The sequence below is a fragment of the Bombina bombina genome, chromosome 3 (assembly GCF_027579735.1).
Source record: "Bombina bombina isolate aBomBom1 chromosome 3, aBomBom1.pri, whole genome shotgun sequence".
In the NCBI taxonomy this organism is placed as follows: Eukaryota; Metazoa; Chordata; class Amphibia; order Anura; family Bombinatoridae; genus Bombina; species Bombina bombina.
The window spans coordinates 221,702,443-221,724,409 of NC_069501.1; the positions used below are offsets into that span (position 1 = coordinate 221,702,443).

The following is a 21,967-nucleotide window of genomic DNA, read 5'->3' on the forward strand; positions in this document are numbered from 1 at the left end:
AACTATGGATATCAAGAGAATGAAGAAAATTTGATAATAAAAGTAAAATGGAAAATTGTTTAATATTTTATGATCTATTTTACTCATGGGAAAAAAATGGTGTTTCAAGTCCATTTAAGTGATAATAACACATTAAAACTGCATACTAGTTCCTATAGTAAATGGCCGAAAATAGGTGCAAGCTGCTTTCTGCCCATAATTAAGATGAGAGACATTTCATGAATAGCAGCAATACTGCAAGTGTCCCCAGGATAGCTAAAGCAGACTATAACCATCATATTCTAGAAATGAATTGTGGCATAACTGGGAGAACAAAGTTATTGGATTAAGATCAATTGCTCTGAAATCTAAAACAAACAGCAGCATGGAAAAAAATTAAACCAACCTCCTAAATATATGAAAGGGAGTGCTCCGTGTAAATTTTATTAAATTTTATTATTTTCTCACATCCCTGCATATAATTTGGAGATAGAATTCCACCAACACTAGTGAGATAGTGCCCAACTGTGGTCTGCCACTTCAGATGTCATTTTGAGCATTCTGGGACGACTATTTCAAAACCAGGAAGAAGCGAACCGGCACATAATTAGGAAAGGCCGGGGCTTCGGCCTACAGCGGATGCCACGAACACAAGAAACCGACTAGTAAGGCTTCTGAGAGAAGCGACCCACGACAAATAAGCTTGACTCCTAATAACCGCCTGGCCAAGGACCCACCACATAACCAACTGAGCTCCGGAGGATTGGGGAGCAGCAATTACAAGCGGCGGCCAGCCTCACGCAACGAAGCTATCCGGAGATCACTCTCAGTAACACCGGGCTTCCAAAGCAAAAAGCCCCACAGAAGGAGCAATCGGCAGACACGAAGGGCGATCACAGCCCAAGCTACTTACCGGCACTTTTACAGGTGCAGCCTAGACCCCAAACAGTGTCAGCAGAATCAGTGGCGCGAACGGCCGCCATTTTCATCAGGCCTACATCGGCAATAGAGGAGACTTACCAGCCCACATCAGCATTTTCTCAGAGGTTGGTGAGTACTGCTGACCCTATAGATGTTGTTTTGCCCATCACTGTCTCTGGGGCATATTGGAGGGGAGGCAGGTCACTACACATCACTGAATAGCAGCGAGGTCAGCTTTTCCTTCATAGTAAAACGCTGCACAATAAAAGCCTGTTGCGCTCGACACTGATGCAAATTTAAATCAATACACTCAATATAGAGCTGAACTGTAATACCCACACTATCAAAGCCTGTAAAGTGCACACAAGGCAGGGGCAACTGACCTTAGAGGCTTCCCTACTAACCATAAGAGACAGAGATATTTTGGCCTAAGGTGGAGGCCCTGCACATATAACTCTCTGACAGTCAGCAGCAAAGCAAAATCTCCCTATATTGTGTGCGGGGATCACGAGCACCCATCTCTAAACACTTGTCAGGTTCTAGCACAGAGGGCCCATACTGCTGCAGTCTTTCTGCCAGGGAATTGTTGCAAAATTTTCTATCCCCACATCTGCCTTAAAGAAGAGCTTAACTGCTTTTATGCACTGATAGATAAAGGGCAATTATCCCTGCAACCTTCTTCACCAGGTGAGGGAAAAGCCTTTTATTTGATTATTCACTGGGACTCATTCCACCAACTCATTAAAAGCTATTACGCCGAATACAACAACAATAGATTGGGAAATAGTCTCACACAACTACCATTTCTGTTCTCCCTCTCCCATAGAAACGATATAACCCCTGGTAACATAGCTACAGCTTGGCCCTGCAATACAGCTTAATACCATTTAGACTGAAGAAGCCCTCGGAGCCTTCTCCCCTTCCTTTTCCTGTCACCCCTCAAGGGAGGCAGGTCATATCCCCTATACCCTTTCCCGTGATCGTCCTGTGAGGACAACTGCCCTGGGGAGAAGGTCATTTACAGAAAGCTAAGCCCTATGTGAACTGTGATCAACTACTCGAATTACACTGGGGATGAAGATACTCCAGCTAGCATATCACTACAACACATCATGATTATTATTGCTATGAATCTGAAGTAATAACCTGCCTATTTACATATCTTCATATTTTGCCTGCCGCCATATTTCCATTAAAGACACTTTTATGTCTCACTAAATATCATGAGTGTCTCTACCACACAACTCTTGCAAACTAACTGATTATTTGTCTTATCTACACTCATTTATCACCAAGATGGCGTCTAAGAGATCCACTAAAGGTGAGAAAACAATAAAATCATCAACTGTGTCAACATTCTTTAAACCATCCCAGACAAATAAACAACTACTGGACACAGACATGGAAGAAGAATCTGACACCGAAACTCATCAAATGTCACAAGATGCTAGCCCATTAACAAAGGCTGACCTCAAAAATCTAGTGTCCAAAAAAGACATTACTGACAATTTTGAAAAATTGTGGGAGAAAATTGATTCCATTCATTCATCAGTGACCAATAGCCTATCTGAAATCAAATCTGATCTATGTGAAATGAGCAATAGAATGGAGACATTAGAAGACCAAAAGGATGCTATGGTGGAACAAATGGATGAAATGGCACAAACCATGTCTACGCAACAACAAACATGTGAGGAACTCCAAGATAAAATAGAGGATTTGGAGAATAGAAGCAGGAGGAATAATATTCGCCTCAAAGGAGTCCCAGAGGAAGTGATCCCCACGGATATACCAGCATACCTCACCCAGCTCTTCACTCATATCACAAACTCTCCAACTGATTATGTCTATCATATAAAGAGAGCTCACAGAGCACTGAAACCAAGGCCTAAACCAGGTCTACCCCCAAGAGACATTATAGTCAAACTCACATTTTTTCCTGATAAAGACAAAATTCTACAAGCAGCAAGAAAACACCCAACTTTCAAATACCAAGGCAACGTAATCCAATTATTTCAAGATCTCAGTATGCGAACACTACAGAGAAGAGGAACCCTGCGCCCCCTTACCACCTTACTCAGAAAACACCAAATTCAGTACAGGTGGGGGTTCCTGTTTGCTTTATACATCATAAAAGACTCTAAGGCGATCACACTTAAAGATCCTGAAGATATCCTAGAGATCTGTAAGATCTTAGATCTGGAGACCCCTAATATTCCAATACCAACAATAAACCCAACAAAAGACAAAGACTCAGGCAGGCAATCAGACCTATCCAAATGGCAGAAGATCAACCACAAGAGACAAAAGACCAAAGAGGTAGGAGGGAAGATCTCCTAGGAGATTCGGCGAGAGATCAGACCTGCAACTATCCATAAGAACTGTTCTTCATAAAGAAGAAGACAAAGATGAACATTTCAAAGAACTAAAGACTGAACTGAATCTGGTCTACCTCAAGAATACATGAGGATACAATCCCTTAGGTTCTAACCTTCTATGGGTATTACAAAAGTGTATTCCTGCCTTTAAGGTTTCTCCCCAGGTTCTAATTTTAAAAAAAAGTTACATACTGTGGTGAAGATACAGCTTCCCCCCAGTGTGATAGACTCTCACTTACTTATTTTTATGATATTTCACTGTTCACTTATAAAGGGTCCTAATGTTGAGGACTCTAAGCTGTTATTTATTAAGTGTTTATTATTAATGTTTTCTCTTTTTGATTCCTCCCCCCTCCCCTGTGACGACACAACAAAGACCAACACAGACAAAGCAGAAACCAATTCATGCAATCCTGATCTCCTGACCACAACTCAGCAAGGTATCCAACCCAGAGAAGTAAAGGTAAAACACTTCCTTTTACAACACCCACGTACAGACACAGCACTATGAACCCTAAAATAAAGATATTATCCCACAATGTGAGGGGATTGAACACTAACGTTAAAAGAAGAATAGCAATGACACAATACAAGTCCCTACAAGCTAATATACTGTTCCTCCAGGAAACACATCTACTTAAAGACAACATTCCAAAATATTGGGCAAAACATTTTGACACGCACTATCACTCCACTGCAAAATCCAAAAAAAGTGGCACATCCATTTTGATACACTCATCTCTCAATTTTACCACAGAATCCATAACGGATACTGATGGGAGATACCTAATTGTAAGAGGTAGGATACTAGACTCAGAAATTACACTATGTAATATATACGCACCAAATGAGAACCAACATAAATTTTTTCATCATATATCACATTTGCTCACCCAATGGTCACATACTAAAATATTTTTGGCAGGGGACTTTAATGTCACTACGCTACCTATTAAACCCACAGACACCAAACCTCTGACCAGTAAACAGACCAGACACAATCATATAGTCAAGTCAATTTGAGATACCCTATTTCCTCACTCCCTGATTGAGACATGGAGTACCATGTATGGTCAAACAGATGACACAACTTTCTACTCGGCAGCACACAAAACTTATGTCAGACTCGATTATATATATATATGTTAGTCAAATCTTACAACCTCTACTGAACAACTCACAAATACACACCTGTGTGTGGTCTGACCATTCCATAATCACCCTACAGATTAACGGCATTAAAGACCCAGACAGAAGCAGAACTTGGACTTTTGATCCATCTTATGTTAAAAACACCCAAACATTCGACAACATATTACAACAATTAACCGAATACTGGCACATAAACACAGAAGCCACAACTAATCCAGGGTTTACATGGGCAGCTCACAAGGCGGTCCTCAGAGGGATACTAATTAAAGAAAAAGCAAGACAGGTTCAAAAATATAGACAACAACTACAACAGCTCCACACAGAGATTGAGGAGTTAGAAAGGCGACATAAATATAACAAAAATAAAGCTAACTTAAAATTACTCCAAACTAAAAGATCCGCTTTAGCCTCATTACTTCATATACAAGCTACTAGAGCCATTCACAAAATCCAGGCACAATACTTTATATTTGCGAACAAACCCGATAAATACATGGCACACAAAATTAGGGAAAAATGTAAAGCCTCGGTGATCCCACTAATTGAGACACATAACAACACCACGACCTCACACCCACAAGAAATTGTAGACACTTTCGCAAGGAACTATGGGGAACTGTATAATGGGGAAAAAGTTACACGTAATCAAGAAACAGAAACAAAGTCTTTAAAATTCTTCTCCCAAACTCAATTACCTAACATAACTTTAGAACAGAGGGAAGCAATCAATGTCCCAATCTCCACAATAGAAATACTAGGAGCCATCAAAGACCTTAAAACGGGAAAAACAGCAGGACCAGATGGCTTCCCAGCTGAATATTACAAATTATTTAAAAATTCACTTACCCCACACCTAGTAAAATTCTGTAATCACATTATGGAAGGAGGAGATATTCCCCCAGATCTATTAGCTGCCAAGATAGTTGTGATACCCAAGCCGGATAGAGACCACAAAAAATGCCAGAATTACCGCCCAATATCTCTTATAAATCAGGATCTTAAGATATTTACAAAAGTAATCGCAAATCGACTTAAGCACATCATCCCCCACTTGGTTCATCCAGACCAGGTGGGATTTATTAAGGACAGGGAAGCCCCAGACAACATCCGAAAAGTTACCAATTTAATACAATTCTTGGGAGAGACACGAACGCCTTCTCTGCTCCTATCTTTGGATGCGGAGAAGGCGTTTGATAGAATAGATTGGGACTATATGTTCTTAACACTACACCATATGGGTTTCGAGGAAGGATTCATAAAAGCTTTAAAAGTAATATACTCACGCCCAGAAGCCCAGGTTTCCTCAACAGGATATAAGTCGAAATCCTTTCCAATACGGAACGGTACCAGACAAGGGTGCCCCCTGTCCCCATTGCTTTTCGCACTCTGTATAGAGCCATTAGCAGTCACGATCCGCTTACATCCAGACATATCAGGAGTTAAAATAAATGCATCAGAATACAAACTTTCTCTATTTGCTGATGATATCTTGCTGACCTTGACGAACCCATTAATATCTCTGCCGAACCTCTATCAGACAATAAAGATATTCTCAACCATCTCGGGATATAAAAATCAATCCAGACAAATGTGAAGCCCTGCCCATTGCGATACCCCAACAAACTAAAACATTATTAGAAACACAATTTAATTTTAAATGGATGAAACACACACTAAAATACTTGGGAATTCAGATCCCAACTTGCTCCACTCAGCTATATAAAGTAAATTACACCCCACTATTTAAGCAAATAAGACGAGACATGGCAAAATGGAAGAGCTTTAACTTCTCATGGCTAGGTAGAATAGCGGCGGTTAAAATGAATGCCATGCCACGAATACTATATTTATTCAGAACCCTTCCGATAAAAATAATAAAACCAGAATTAGAAACAATGCAAAAAGACATCTCAGCATTCATTAGGGGAGATAAATCAAACAGGATAGCAAAATCTATCTTAACCAGACATAAGTCACTCGGGGGCATTGGAGCACCAAATTTAATAGACTACTACAATGCAGCCAGACTGGCTCAAGATTCACTACTCCTGAAGAGATCAAGGGGAATTATATGGCCCAAGGTGGAAGCGAACATAGGAGGTTGGGATGAGGAAGACCTAATTATTTGGGACCCAGGGAGGGCACAGAAAGACGGAAAGACATCTACACCTTACACCACAAACCTCACTGTAAAGATCTGGAAAACAGCGAAAACAAAATATAAACTATTACAGCAATACTCCCTATCAATACCACTTAGATACATAATACCAGAAGACCTCTGGACTCAACTTAAAAAAATGGGAAAACAAAGGTTTATACAGGGTGGCAGACTACTTAACAGGACGAAACATACCGACGTTTAACCAACTGCAGACAAAGATTGACCCTCTGAAGCTACATTGGTACATATACCTACAGATACACTCTGCCCTACAAACATATTTAAAACACCCTAGAGAAGAGACCACCACACCTATAGAAACCTTCTGTAAAACAGAAGAACGCAACAAACGCACCATATCTCTACTATATGTGTCTATACAGACCAACCACAACACCTCCAAGACCTTGACTATGCTGGCCTGGGAACAAGAACTACTTATTTGTAAAGACAAAAAGGTATGGGAATCAATGTTTCAAAATGCAGAAAAAGGATTGATTAGTGTAGACCTTAAAGAAAATGTTACCAAAACAATCCATCGGTGGTACTTAACCCCAACACGAACGGCCCATATGCACCCCCAAGGCAGCAGATTATGTTACAGGGGTTGTGGAGAAATAGGGACTTACAGACACATGTGGTGGGACTGCAGAGAAGTGAGGGGGATATGGAACAGACTATCCACGTTCCTCAGTCAGATGCTAGAAGAAAATATCAATCTCACGATCCAACAAGCTTTATTACATGAACATTTCAGTAAATTCCATAAACATATCAATACATTTATTAAGATCTTATGCACAATCACGAGGATATGCATAGCTAAATATTGGAAAACTGGAACTCCAACTTGGACAGAGATATACAATAAAATCCAACACACATACACCATGTACGAGGCAGCATCAAGTACACTAGATAACAGGGAAACAATCCAAGCAGTGTGGTACTATTGGATAAGCAATGGGTCCTCAACCATGCGAGATAACTGAAGATCAGAGATCTAATTGACCATCAGACTATAGCCACACCAAACACATTGATATACATATAACATGGTCTGAGACACAAGACGACGTCACTCACCCCTACTCCCCCTATCCCTACAACCCCCTTTTTTTCAATTGTTAATCCTCAAGGTTTTAAATCCAAGTTACCCAACCCTATATTTAACAGATTATACACTCCAAGATATGGGAAACTGCTGAAGGATGAGATAATTGTGTGACCAATCAACAACACAGTATGTTTAGGTTTTATAACTTGTATGTCATTGTACACATGTAATGCAGTATTTCCAAAATCAAAAGACAACAGAAGAAAGGATAATTTATGTTATGTTAATTCATTTTATGTACTCTTGTTCTTCGAAAAATATAAAACAATAAAAATTATTTAAACATAAATATATGAAAGGAGTATGGCGTGTGCTGAATCTCATTAGTTTGTAGATTTAGTTCGATTAGTTTGACTGACCGGGCATAATCAGTTTTACTGATGTAAAACTTGTCTGGCTGCTTGATAGATAGACATCAGTTGTCTCACACATTTCTAACATTATTTCAAACTAGGATATCTCAGGATAAGGTTATTTATATCAGGATGCAGCATCACAGCCTACTAAAGCGGAGAACTGAAAACAACAAATAAAGAAGAAAAGAAAAAAACTATTTTAATTATATATGTTGTATATAGAGCATGTGGATCATTTTAAAAAAAAAAGTAAGAAAACCACATCATAATTTAAGACTTATAAACTTATAAATTAAATAATGTGTAATCCTAATATGAGAGATTGTCTAGAGTCTAGGTCTAAAATGTGAAAAAAAAAAAAAAAACTGTACATTAATATTTTCTCTCTTGTAATGTGCTCCCAATTATCCATTTTATCTATTGGAGTGAATAAAATTGTTTACAAATAGATTCATCACCTTTATTTTCTAATTTGAAAAAGGTGATTTTGCCTATTGTACCTCCACCAATACTGAACATTTCTGAACTTAAAGGACCACTAAATACAGAAGAATTCAGTGTTCTTCCCAGGACCTTTTTAGCAGGTGCACAGCACACCCGGCTGATTTTACTTACCACCCGGCTACAATTTTAGCCAATATTAAGCTAAAATTAACTAACATTAAAAATGTTCAAATGTGTATTGCAAAAAGTATCATTAAATATATTTATGTTAACAATTATGAAATTAATTTGTGCTTTGAATAGCAGAAAATTATATATTAGAAAATATTACACTGCCCGTATCCCAGGACATCATGATGCCACCCATATTAGCAAAATTTTCTGTGAAGAACGCTGGAATTGTATAATTAAAGGGAGAGTTCAGCCAAAAATGTCTCCCCTTTAAATTGTTCCCAATGATCCATTTTACCTGCAGGAGTGTATTATAATGTTTACAAGTAGCTCATTTACCCTTATTTCGGCATTTGAAATAGCTGATTTAGCCTATGGATTCCAACCAACACTGAAAGTTTCAATACTGGAATCTCGGCTATTGACAAGCCTGAGAAAACACATCCAGCAGTAGAAGTTACACTCCCAGTGGGGTGCAGGATAGTTGATTAATTAAATGATAATTTTTCATTGTTCTCTCTAAGTATTGAGCTTTGTTTTACAAACGGATATAAGGTAAGGAAGCAAGTTTGTGTACACAAAGTGATAACATAATGAGATCTGATATTACCTGCAAGCTCAACCCATTTCAATAGGCTGTGGTTTAAAAGCACAAAACTAGCAATTTCATATACGCAAATGAACCTGAAAATGCAATTTCTCATACATTTTGCACTCTGCAGCTAGTATAACAAGTAATTGAAAATATATTAACAGGATGTGAAACCCAGATTTTTTCTTTCTTGATTTAAATAGAACATGCCATTTTAAACAACTTTCAAATTAACTTAAATTGTTTAATTTGTTTAACTCTCTTGAAATTGTTGAAGAGCATATCTAAATATGCTCAGTAGCTGCTAAATGGTGACTGCACATAGATGCCTCATGCGATTGGCTCACCCATGTGCATTGCTATTTCTTCAACAAAGGAGATATAGCTATATATAAGAATAAGAATGAAGCAAATTAGATATTAAAAGTAAATTGGAATGTTTTTTAAAATTGTATTCTCTATCTGAATCACAATTTTTTTTTATTGGGTTTCATGTCCCTTTAAAAAGGGACAGTATACAGCAATTTTCATATAACTGCCTGTAATAGACACTACTATAAAGAATATTATGCACAGATACTGATATAAAAATCCAGTATAAAACGGTTTAAAAAGTTACTTAGAAGCTTCCAGTTTAGCTCTGTTAAAGGGATAGTCTACACTAGAATTTGTATTGTTTTAAAAGATAGATAATCCCTTTATTACCCATTCCCTAATTTTGCATAACCAACACAGGTATAATAATATACGTTTTACCTCTGTGATTACCTTGTATCTAAGCCTCTGCAAACTGCCCCTTTATTTCACTTCTTTTGACAGACTTGCATTTAAGCCAATCAGTGATGGCTTCTAGGTAACTTTACGTGCATGAGCTCAATGTTATCTATATGATACACATAAACTAATGCCCTCTAGTGGAGAAAAACTGTCAAAATGCATTCATATATTAGAGGCGGCCTTCAAGGTCTAAGAAATTAGCATATGAACCTCCTAGGTTTAGCTTTCAACTAAGAATACCAAGAGAACAAAGCAAAATTGGTGATAAAAGTAAATTGGAAAGTTGTTTAAAATTACATTCTCTATCTGAATCATGAACGTTTATTTTGGACTAGACTGTCTTTAAATAGGTAGCTGGAACAGCCACTGCACGAGGGAAAAAGCCGACACTCCCCCCCCCCCCCCTCCCCCTGCATAGGAAAAGGTATGGGGCTTGGTTAGGAGTTTGAAAATCAGAGCAATGTTATTTAAAAATAAGCAAAACACTGTATGGGCTATATAAATGGATCCTCTACAAAACATTTATGCAAAGAAAAATCTAGTGTATATAAGTCCCTTTAAGGAAAAAACAATTTTACATTACACTGACCCTTTAAGAAGTGCACAATGGAAAGACAAGGCAATTTAACATACTCTGAATGTCAAATAAGCAGTAGTGATTTTTTTCTTCTGACAATTTATTTTTTCCCTCATTTTCCGGCCTGCTGTATCATGTGACAGCCATCAGTCAATCATAGACTAGCATACGTATACTCTGAACTTGTGCACATTCTCAGTAGGAGCTGCTGCCTTGGAAAGTGTGCATATAAAAAGCCAAAAATGTATAATACAAGTAAATTGCATGCTCTATCTGAATCATGAAAGCTTCATTTTGACTTTAGTGTAACTTTAATAAAAAAAACATGTAAACAATAATGCTCCCAGTGGAAGGCTGTGACAAAGTGATAAAAAAAATGTTCATTTTCCTGTAGACAGGTAACATAATGGGGTATTGTTCCCCTACAAGTTCGGCCCACTGTATTGGGTTATGGTTTTTTTTTTTAAAGGGACACTGAACTCAATTTTTCTCTCTCATGATTCCGATAGGGTGTGCGATTTTAAGCAACTTTCTAATTTACTCCTATTATCAATTTCTTAGTTTTCTTGGTATCTTTATTTGAAAAAGCAGGAATGTAAGCTTACGAGCAGGCCCATTTTTGGTTTAGCACCTTGGATAGCACTTGCCGATTGGTGGGTACATTTAGCTACCAATCAGCAAGCCGTACCCAGGTGCTGAACCAAAGATGGGCCGGCACGTAAGCTTAGATTCTTGCTATTTCAAATAAAGATAGAGAGAGAACGAAGAAAAATTAATAATAGGAGTAAATTAGAAAGTTGCTTATAATTGCATGCTGTATCTGAATCATGAAAGAAAAAAAAATGACCAGAGCATTTTTCCATTTGTTGACCATCTGGGACCAAGGCTATTTTTGTATTTCTGCAATGTTTGTGTTTAGCTGTAATTTTTCTCTCTCATTTACTGTACCCACACATATTATATACCGTTTTTCTCGCCATTAAATTGACTTTCTAAAGATACCATTATTTTCATCATATCTTATAATTTACTATAAAATAAAATTATAAAATATGAGGAAAAAATGGAAAAAAAAAAAACACTTTTTCTAACTTTGATCCCCAAAATCTGTTCTACATCTACAACCACCAAAAAAACTCCTATGCTAAATAGTTTCTAAATTTTGTCCTGAGTTTAGAAATACCCAATGTTTACATGTTTTGTTTTGCTTTTTTTGGAGGTTATAGGGTAATACATACAAGTAGCACTTTGCTATTTCCAAACCATTTTTTTTTACTCCAAAATTAGCGATAGTTACATTGGAACACTGATATCTGTCAGGAATCCCTGAATATCCCTTGACATGTATATATTGTTTTTTAGTAGACAACCCAAAATATTGATCTAGGCCCATTTTGGTATATTTCATGCCACCATTTCATCGCCAAATGCGATCAAATAAAAAAAAAAAAAATGTTCATTTTTTTTTACAAACTTTTGGTTTCTCACTGAAATTATTTACAAACAGCTTGTGCAATTATGGCACAAATGGTTGTAAATGCTTCTCTGGGATACCCTTTGTTCAGAAATAGCAGACATATATGGCTTTGGCGTTGCTTTTTGGTAATTAGAAGGCCCCTAAATGACGCTGCGCACCACACGTGTATTATCTCCAGCAGTGAAGGGGTTAATTCGGGATCTTGTAGGGTTAATTTTAGCTTTAGTGTAGTAGACAACCAAAATTATTGATCTAAGCCCATTTCGGTATATTTCATGCCACCATTTCATCGCCAAATGCGATAAAATAAAAAATGTTTTCACTTTTTCACAAACTTTAGGTTTCTCACTGAAATTATTTACAAACAGCTTGTGCAATTATGGCACAAATAGTTGTAAATGCTTCTCTGGGATCCCCTTTGTTCAGAAATAGCAGACATATATGGCTTTGGTGTTGCTTTTTGGTAATTATAAAGGCCGTTAAATGCCGCTGCACACCACACATATTATGCCCAGCAGTGAAGGGATTAATTAGGTAGCTTGTAGGGTTAATGTTAGCTTTAGTGTAGAGATCAGCCTCCCACCTGACACATCCCACCCCCTGATCCCTCCCTGACCCCTCTCAAACAGCTCTCTTCCCTCCCCCATCCCACAATTGTTCCCGCCATCTTAAGTACTACTAAAATAAAAGGCTTTTTTTATTATTCTTTTAAATAAAACAACATTCTGCTGTGTAGGATCCCCCCTTAGCCCCCCAACCTCCTTGATCCCCCCCAAACAGCTCTCTAACCCTCCCCCTCCACCTTATTGTCTGCCAGTAACAAGTTTGCCTATAAATTAGCCTTTTTTTTATATATATATATATATATATATATATATATATATATATATATATATATATATATATATATATATATATATATATATATATATATATATATATATATATATATATATATATAGATAGGAGAGAGAGAGAGAGAATTTATTGATTTTTTTAATTTACTTTTCTGTAGTGTAGCTTCCCCCTCAATAACCAACCCCCACCCCCTCCCAGATCGCTTAGATAAAATTGTCCCCCTACCTCTCAAACCTCCTTCCTTTTACAACTTTGTTTCATAGTGTAGGGCTCCCACCCGCTCCCGCCCCGTGCACGCTCCCAATGTCACTGCACATGATCCCGCCCCCTCTGACGCAATCTACACCGGCGATGGCCGCCTACCCGCCTCCCTGCAACGGCTACCACCAACGATTGCACCATCGCTTGTGTTAAAAAAGGTATTGCAGTGATGCCTCAATATCGAGGTATCACGGCAATACCTTGAAAGCGACTGGAAGCGATCAGGATCGCTTCCAGGCGATTTAAACCCCCAACGACGTACAGGGTACATCGTTGGTCTTTAACGACCAGTTTGTGTATGACATACCCTGTATGACATGTGTCGTTAAGGGGTTAAAATAACTTGTACAGTATATGGATATAATATACATCACTGCAGTTTTTTTCTATATGCTTATAGCCAGGCGTGGCAAGTATTACTATAAATTTACCAGTCAAGACTTACTTAGCAACTCATTATGTATAGGAAATGTATAATTTCTTACCAGTATGGGATTAGTGGAAATCCCCAACCTAGTATTACAAAATAACTTTATGGTTTATTTCACCACACTTTTTTCCTATATATTTACAAATACACCAGGTTTGATTAAATTAGTATATGTTAGTGCTGTGCTGCTTAATTAATTAATGATCTGCCTCCTTAAAATCTGTTAAATAAATATGGTGGTGTTCATGAAAAGTACAAATTGATTTTTATCTTTTGAAAAAAAAAAAATATTCCACACTATTTCCTAGCTACTACTTTACAAACATTTAAACAAAAAAGCAAGTCATGAGAATTCAATGAAAGACTTCAATAAATTAGTGATATAAAAGAAAAGGCTTATTTATTTTGAAATGCAAATACTAACTTGCTAGATGATGTAAAATAATACCACTAATGAAACCACAAAAAAATGACATAAAAATATAATTTAGTCCAGTGTCTCTCCATGTCAGTCCTCAAGAACATTGTACTGTGAAAATTGTTTCCTCAATGCGTTTCAAATGACTTGTTTAATGTAGAGTATTAAATGGATGAGAAAATGTGCCATTGTGTTTATTTTTGTATTTGAAATGATTGTTTTGCTCATTAAAGGATTACAAAACAATGGTAATTACCCCCCTAAAAACACATACCGATCCTTTGTTAAAATGTGATAGAATGAAACCAACCTACTTGGAGATCAAAACGATGCCTCAATATACTTTGAATTAACTATTTTACTGTGGCTGTGACATCACTCTAGACTGCCCACCAGAGCGGCTGGTTCAACCTCTATTCAACTTGTCGAATCATCATCATTAAGGCTTGTGCATATAATTATTGGATTTTTGCGTGAGCTGACGCATGCGCACTAGTTGCCATTTGTTTACACATGTGCACTGTATGGACATGAAGACTATGCTGCCCACAAATAATTTAGGGATTAGCAAATGAGCAGTATGAAAAAATATCCAATACAAAAATGATATAGCAGCACCACCAAAAAGAGTTAAAACATTTTTACTTTATTGTGCCAACTAAAACAGACAACGTTTCGGACCAGTGTCCTTAATCATGTCTGTCATGACACTGGTCCGAAATGTTGTCTGTTTTAGTTGGCACAATAAAGTAAAAATGTTTTAACTCTTTTTGGTGGTGCTGCTATATCATTTTTGTATTGGATATTTTTAGACCATGGTGCAGGTCTATTAGCTGGCACACCTGCAAACATTTTGTTGCAAACCCATAAGTGGGAATTACCTTGGTGCTTGTGCATTTTTTGGATTTATCAGTATGAAAAAATATGATAGCTAATATTATAAATACATCTTAGCATTTTGCTTGTTATTACTAGGGGCGATTCTTTGAGCTTCATACTTATCTCCAGCCGCTCCGCTCACATACACGCTCTGAAATAGATTGAGCGTACCTGCTACTCTCTGGAAGCTGCAGCAGGGGGCAGTGACATCATCGGTAACGTTACTCAAAAGACTTATGCGCTCCTCCGACAACCCCCCCCCCACTCTTTCTACCCTGGTAGACCCCCTGATAGCACTCATATGAGTCCTACAGAGGGGGTTTGGAAACCGGTATATTATAGAAAGAGGATTATTTAAAAATGGAGAATAGGTAAACGTAATGAATTAGGAAAAGCTAATGTTTAAAACTAATTTTTATTGAAACAAAGTTGTTGTTTTTATCTTTTGTATCCCTTTAAAAGCCATCACCTATTGTGCTCATATATGAACCCATTGAAATTGGGTTATCCTGCAGAAAGACAAGACCTGCTCTTGTTATCTCTTTTTGTACACAGAGTATAGCAGTTAGGTATTGAAATTTTAATTAAGGATGAAAAACTTCAATTGGTAAAACCAGCTTCTCAGAAACAAAATAGCTCTCATTACCACCCCCACTGGGAGGTTAATTTATGCCGGTATAGCTTGTTTACATAGCTTTTCCACAGAGCATACAAACATATAGGTGGAGGTTTCAACAAGAAAAGGAATCTATTTCAAATAACAAAATAAAAGGTAAATGAGACGTTTACAAAAAATGTAAATACAGTCAGTCAAGCAGGTAAAATAAATAATTGGTAACACATTAAAGGGGATAATATTTTACAGTACAATGTTCCCTTAACCCTTTCATGACGGGCCTACTTTGTCTTGTTCCGATGTAAACAAATTGAAATCACGCAATCGAGATGGGATCGGGTCAGGGGGGAAATGCCTATGATGCTAGGCATGCCCTCCAGGCCGCAATCCCATTCAGTCAAACGACTAGGACGTTCCATGCCTTCCTAACGGTGCTAAAGCCCACCGGAGTTAGGACACCATGGAACATCCTAACGTCGGGAAGGGGTTAAGTATTTCTCTTATAGGGTTATTCAGTAGCTAAAATGTTTTAACAGTAAAAATTGCACTCTGGGAAATAATATAAATCCGGCATGTTGGTGTTCATTGAGGAGCAAGGAGAAACAATGGCCTCACAAACCCAGGAGCCAGGGAGCCACTGGCTCCTAGAACTTTACCCTTGGCTTCTAACATTTTAGGTTATTCTTCATATATATATATTCAAATACAACTGTCTAGCTCCTAAATGTATTTTAGGCTCCTACATTTTAAACAGGTTTGTCAACCTACCTCAGTCAAATGCATACAAAAAATATAAAATTATCAATCCAACTATGTAAAATCAAAAATCATTAGCACAATGATAATGCCAGAATGCAGAATGACAAATCTCCCTCATTGCCCATGTGTGTTCTAGTGCTCTTGATATAGATTAAATGACAAATGCATACTTCAAATAAATACAATTTTCATAATGTGAAGAATATATGGAGACAAAGAATAAAATGAGACACGCTTGCCAAACGTAAGACTGATCTTTTAAAATCAAAGTACACTACTATAAATATTCTTTCAGTTTAATCTATTACATGGACTTCTAAAATGTTCTAACTGGCTCAAATTTTATTCTTCCTGTATATTTGCTCTTTTAAATAAAATATTGTGAATGGCTATCGTTTTATAGGACTTTTCAAATACAGGCAAGATACCATTTTAACTGGTTATTTCCATTACAATGTTTACTAACAGAGGGTCTATGGTTACTCATGTTCAAAGAAATTGTCAACCAGACACTATATTCATGTAGGACAATGATTCTCAAGCAGGGTAGCAAAACCCACAAGTATGTTACAACACCTGTCCACTAATAAGAAACTGCTTCTCTGTGAAGTATGTTACACACAAAAACTTGGAAGTACAATTGATACAAATTGTATTGATACATTAAGAGTTCTGTCACTCTCGAAAGAGTTTTGAAAAAAAAAAAAAAAAAAACAGGACTAACAATGCTGCATGAGAAAAGTCTAAAACATTGTAAAATATTAAAGGAACAGTATACACCAATTTTCATTTAACTGCATGTAATAGACACTACTATAAAGAAGAATATGCACAGATACTGATCTAAAGTATAAAACCTTTTAAAAACTTACCTAGATGCTCCCTATTTAGCAGGGTTGATGAGTATAGGCAGGGACACCCACTGAAAGGGGCTGAGCGCAGACACTCTCCCTCTCCCCTGCATATGAAAAGACCTTTTATACAAACAGAGGCAATCTGAAAATCTGTATACATCAGTATACATCTAAAATTTGGTTAGGAGTATGAAAATCAGCAAAACTACACATTGTTGCAAAAACACTCCCAGATGGGCTATATAAATGGATCATCTACAAAACTTTATGCAAAGAAAAATCTAGTGTACAATGTCCCTTTAAATAAATGTATTAGAATATTGTGTTTCATTTTTACTTGGTTGAGATATGGAAATATTTTGTTGTATTTTTCTGATGTATAAACAAATAATGTTTGTTAATTTTGTAAAGAGTGCTGAATCCCCTTGCTTTCTTTGGGTTATTGTATTTTGAAGTACCTATTCTCTTTTTTTCTTAGAGGCTTTATATTAATCTTTTCTCTCTATCTAGTCATAGTACACCCATTTTTACCATAATATAGTATTTCTGTAATGCACTTGGCCCTTTGTAAAAAAGAAATATTGATTAACTGATGTCACACAGCAAAGAAACATTAGAATATGATTTAAAACAGCTTTATTACAATAACTAAAGCTTGATTGCTTAATTTCTTATTTATATATGAATCACCTGAATGTATATACTGTAAATTGCTCTCCATGAACAATAAAAAAGAAACCACATTTTTTTAATATCCAGTGCCAATATTCATACATCTAAGAAAGGAATGTTTGTGCCACTTGTATTTACAAAGAGTAAACTGGCAAGACTAGAACACTGGTCTTTCAACTATGGATCTAAACAAACATTCAGACTCATGTCTTACAAGCACAATGAACACAATGAAAACAAACTGATCACAACCATTTAACATGTAAATCACCCATCTCAAAAACAAAGCTGTAATTAAAGACTGTCATTCCTATGCTGGCAAAGCAAAATAATTGTAGATGCATTTGAGATGTAAACCAGCTAAGGATAAACACAATTCCATTTCTTTCTTTCTTTAATATAAGTATCCAAAGACACCAACCTTCCTCAAAGCTCTTTCCGTTGCTTTCCCAGGCCTCCCCTCCTCCTCTTGAATAACATTTACAGTAACAAACACATCCAGGCTGTGTTTGTCATGGGAGGATAGTGGAGATCTGCAGCATTGCAGCAGTCAGATACAAACACAGAGCAAGATAGAAAGGAGGGAGACAGAAAGCATTCCTTGATAGGGCTGATTAGCACACTACCAGAAGTCCATAATCAAGCTATGATCAAGTTTGCCCATGTCAGAGGAGGCATAACTGATAACCAGTAATTAACCATTTAAATACCGGAACGCTTTCGGCTTCATTTCTATAAATTCTATAACACAAAGCTTACCAATTGAATGACAGCTAAAAAGCATTGCAATGTAAAAGGTGAACTAAAGGAATGTCTGAGGATCTTCAACTTGTTGCTAAGCAGTATCTGACAATATAAATGCCTTAAAAACAAAGACATGTGCCCCTCATCACTACTAGTGTTGCACACCAAAAATATTAATAACAGATATTTTAACACAGTATAAACAATATTCAACTGCTGAAATTAATAAGAATATTAACTCTGGGGAAAAAACGATTAAAAGCAACTAACACTTTGCTTTGCATTGTCATGTACTTGTCAGCGCTTGCTGCCCTAACAACTATTAGTGGTCATATTTATTACTATGTTTTTAAAATACTTATTGAAATTGCATTATTGCCCAAAAGTTAAATTGTCCATATTACAGGTAGACAACTAGCTATCTTGGAAATTGCTTTGAGAACAAAATTAAAAGACAAGCTGTCAATGAAAACAAGACTTACTGCATACCACTACTGTCCAATATAACACCCAGATGGTCACATTACAGTTCTAAATAACTTACATAGGATGCCACAACTTGTTAATATTCCCCAGTTTGCAACACACACAGGGTTCTTTTGCTCAAGCTGACTCACTCACCCACTCTGTGCAGATAAATATATACATTTTTGGTCTGTTTAGATATGTGGCCAATAACCGTGTTAACCATTACTCATCTGAAGTTTGTGTATATTGAAGTATATGTTTTGTGTATTTAGATCATAAGAAAAAAGGCTGTACCCTGATTGATCAGTTCAAATAATAAAACTTAGCTAACCCTTCCGGGGATATCCTGTCAACTTGCTATGTGCTTATCCCAGGCCCCAGTACAGGGTCACAGGCCTTACCCTTCTATCCACTGGCAAAGCCTAGGAGATTCAGATCATGTGTCATTAGCAGTATCCTGGCTGCTCAACACGCTGTGACACCAGCTCCTGTCACACATTACACGGACAATCTCCCTCACCAGGCAGCAAGGTCTTTACCTTTCTCAGGATCCAGTCCAGTCGGCCTAGCACAAATCCAGATAGAAGCTGGGGAGGGGCAGCGAGCACCGGAAACAAAGGCCGGCCCCCGGTGGTGTGGGGGCGGAGAAATGCGAGAGAAGGAGGAGTAGAAGGCGGCAGTTCTGGTGGTGGTGACTGCGGCCTGCTGAGGTAACCGGGAGCCTGGCCTCCGCCTTTTGCCCTCCAAGGGTGGGCACAGTAATGGTAGAGATGGCGCTGTATGAAGAATAGGCAGTTGTGTACATTCACTGGCCAGAAAAAGACCCGAAATCGCAGACTCCTGTCCGATAATCGTGGGCGACTTACTAAGAAACCTGCGCTAGCTGTCTGCTTTTCACTTCGGCCTGTGGCCGCCTTGCGCTGCATTCACACACAGCGTCTCCAGCGCCCGGCAACTCCCGAGTCGCCCCGCCCGGGGGATATCGCGAGAACTCACACCGCCCTGCTCACTTCAATGACAGCAAGCTCAGAGCACAGACCGGTGTCTGATCTGCTCACCGTTGCTGTCACCGAAGCCTAAACCATCCGTTGTCTTTAGTCTTATCTTGTTTAATTTCAATAGTAAGAAACAATTGGGTGGCTTGACATAAGTAATTGCATGTCAAGTGTTTTGCAACATGTTGCATCTCTCTTACAGACAGTTGAGGTTCTTGACGGCAAGATAGTAAGGACCTAATAATTAAAATATTTCTGTTGTCTTGTTATAGAATAATAGATCAGCTAAGTCGTAACTTTTGTTATAAAAATAACCTGTTGCTGCAGTTGTTTTTCAATAGCCAGACCACCCACCCATTGCCTTATTTTAAGAAGCCAATGTGGGCTTGAATCTGCAGACAAGGAGCTCTTATTATTGTCTAAACCCGGGGTCACCAACCTTTCAGACCTCAGGGACCACTAAACTCACAATTTTGAATCCCGTGGACCACTAACATTTTTTTTTTTTAGAAAAGGTACAAACCTGTATAATACATACATACACACATAAACACATACTGTACATAACTAGTATAACCATAGCTAAGTTTACATTATGTATATATTTACTCATTTTTAAGAATTATTTTTTGGAATTAACTAACTGAATGACAGAACTGAGAGAATACTTCCAAATGACAGATGAAGGGTGAGTGCCAACTTTTGAGCTGGAAACAGAGAGGCAGAAAGTGGGGAAAAAGAATTATATTTAAAAGGGCCACAAGACTTCCAAATCACCTCCCCAGTTAGGAATTATTCAAAACTATTTATGATCATGGACAGACATCGGAGTAATAAATTAAGTTATTATCAGAAAGCTCTCAATATGTATGTGAGCTAACCACAACTGATGTTACTGGCAATTACTATAATACTGGTGGGATATGGCTGATCTGCTGGATGGCAATTACTGGAATTCAGGCGGAATGGCTTTGTGCGTGGGAAAATTATTAGAATGAAAAATTCATATTTAATAAAAAAAAAAAAAAAAAAAAAGATGGAGAGGAGGAAGACAAACAGTGATGTAAGTCCATCTGAAGGAATTGGGAAAACTACTACAAAGAGACAGGTAAAGGGAAGAAAATAAATTAAATATGAGAATCTTTTTTTAAGATTTTCTTTTTTTAAATACTTTAATTCCACTATTTCAAGCCAAGACTATACCAACCTCTGCTGGCTTTAGAATGGAATTATCTTCCTCTGAGCAGCGTGCCGGGCGGGTGAAGATAAAAATACAATCTAGCTACGCAAGTTGTGCAGTACTACACAACGTGCGTAGGGAGATTGTAATTTAACTCCTCCTCTGTTGGTTTTCACTGATGTCCAGCCAGGCACTGTAGGGAGTTGCGGCACGACAGGGGTGACACCATCAGAGGAGATTAATTCCTGCTTGATGGTGTCAAGGACCACCAAAATCTCGTGGACCACCAGTGGTCCATGGACCACTGGTTGGCTACCGCTGGTCTAAACAAATGTTCTCTGTGTTTGTCTGAGCGTGCTCTTGAATCGCACATGCACATATATTTATCCCAGAAAAAGCACCAATTTATTTTGCTATTTTCAGCAGGCGAGTTCAGTCGAAGCAAAGCTAAATATCTCCAGGCGCATTCAACACTGCTCATTTATCATAATAAAAACTTATTGTGCCTGAAAATGCTTTTTTGGGGATTTGTCCTGATTTTTCTCAAGTACTCTGCTATATATATATATATATATATATATATATATATATATATATTTATTAAGTATTTTTATCTGTTTGTGCCTGTTTAAAGTTATTGTAAAGTTTAATGAATTAAAGCACTTTGTCAATGTTTTTTTTTTTTAAAATACTTACCATTTTGTTAAGGTAACCATACTGCCGATCCT

At 37.5% G+C, this 21,967-nt stretch overlaps 1 protein-coding gene across 2 annotated transcripts in view; it reads right to left on the reverse strand.

Annotated features, from left to right (window-relative positions):
* The window catches only part of TAOK1 (TAO kinase 1), a 613,695-nt gene extending 593,667 nt beyond the window's left edge, over positions 1–20,028 (reverse strand). Inside the window, exon 1 of one of the 2 annotated variants that reach the window (XM_053706161.1) lies at positions 19,604–20,028. The gene's annotated coding sequence lies outside the window, so the exon portion shown is untranslated. The other variant, XM_053706162.1, reaches the window with a different exon arrangement.
* Between the last annotated feature and the right edge of the window lie 1,939 nt (positions 20,029–21,967).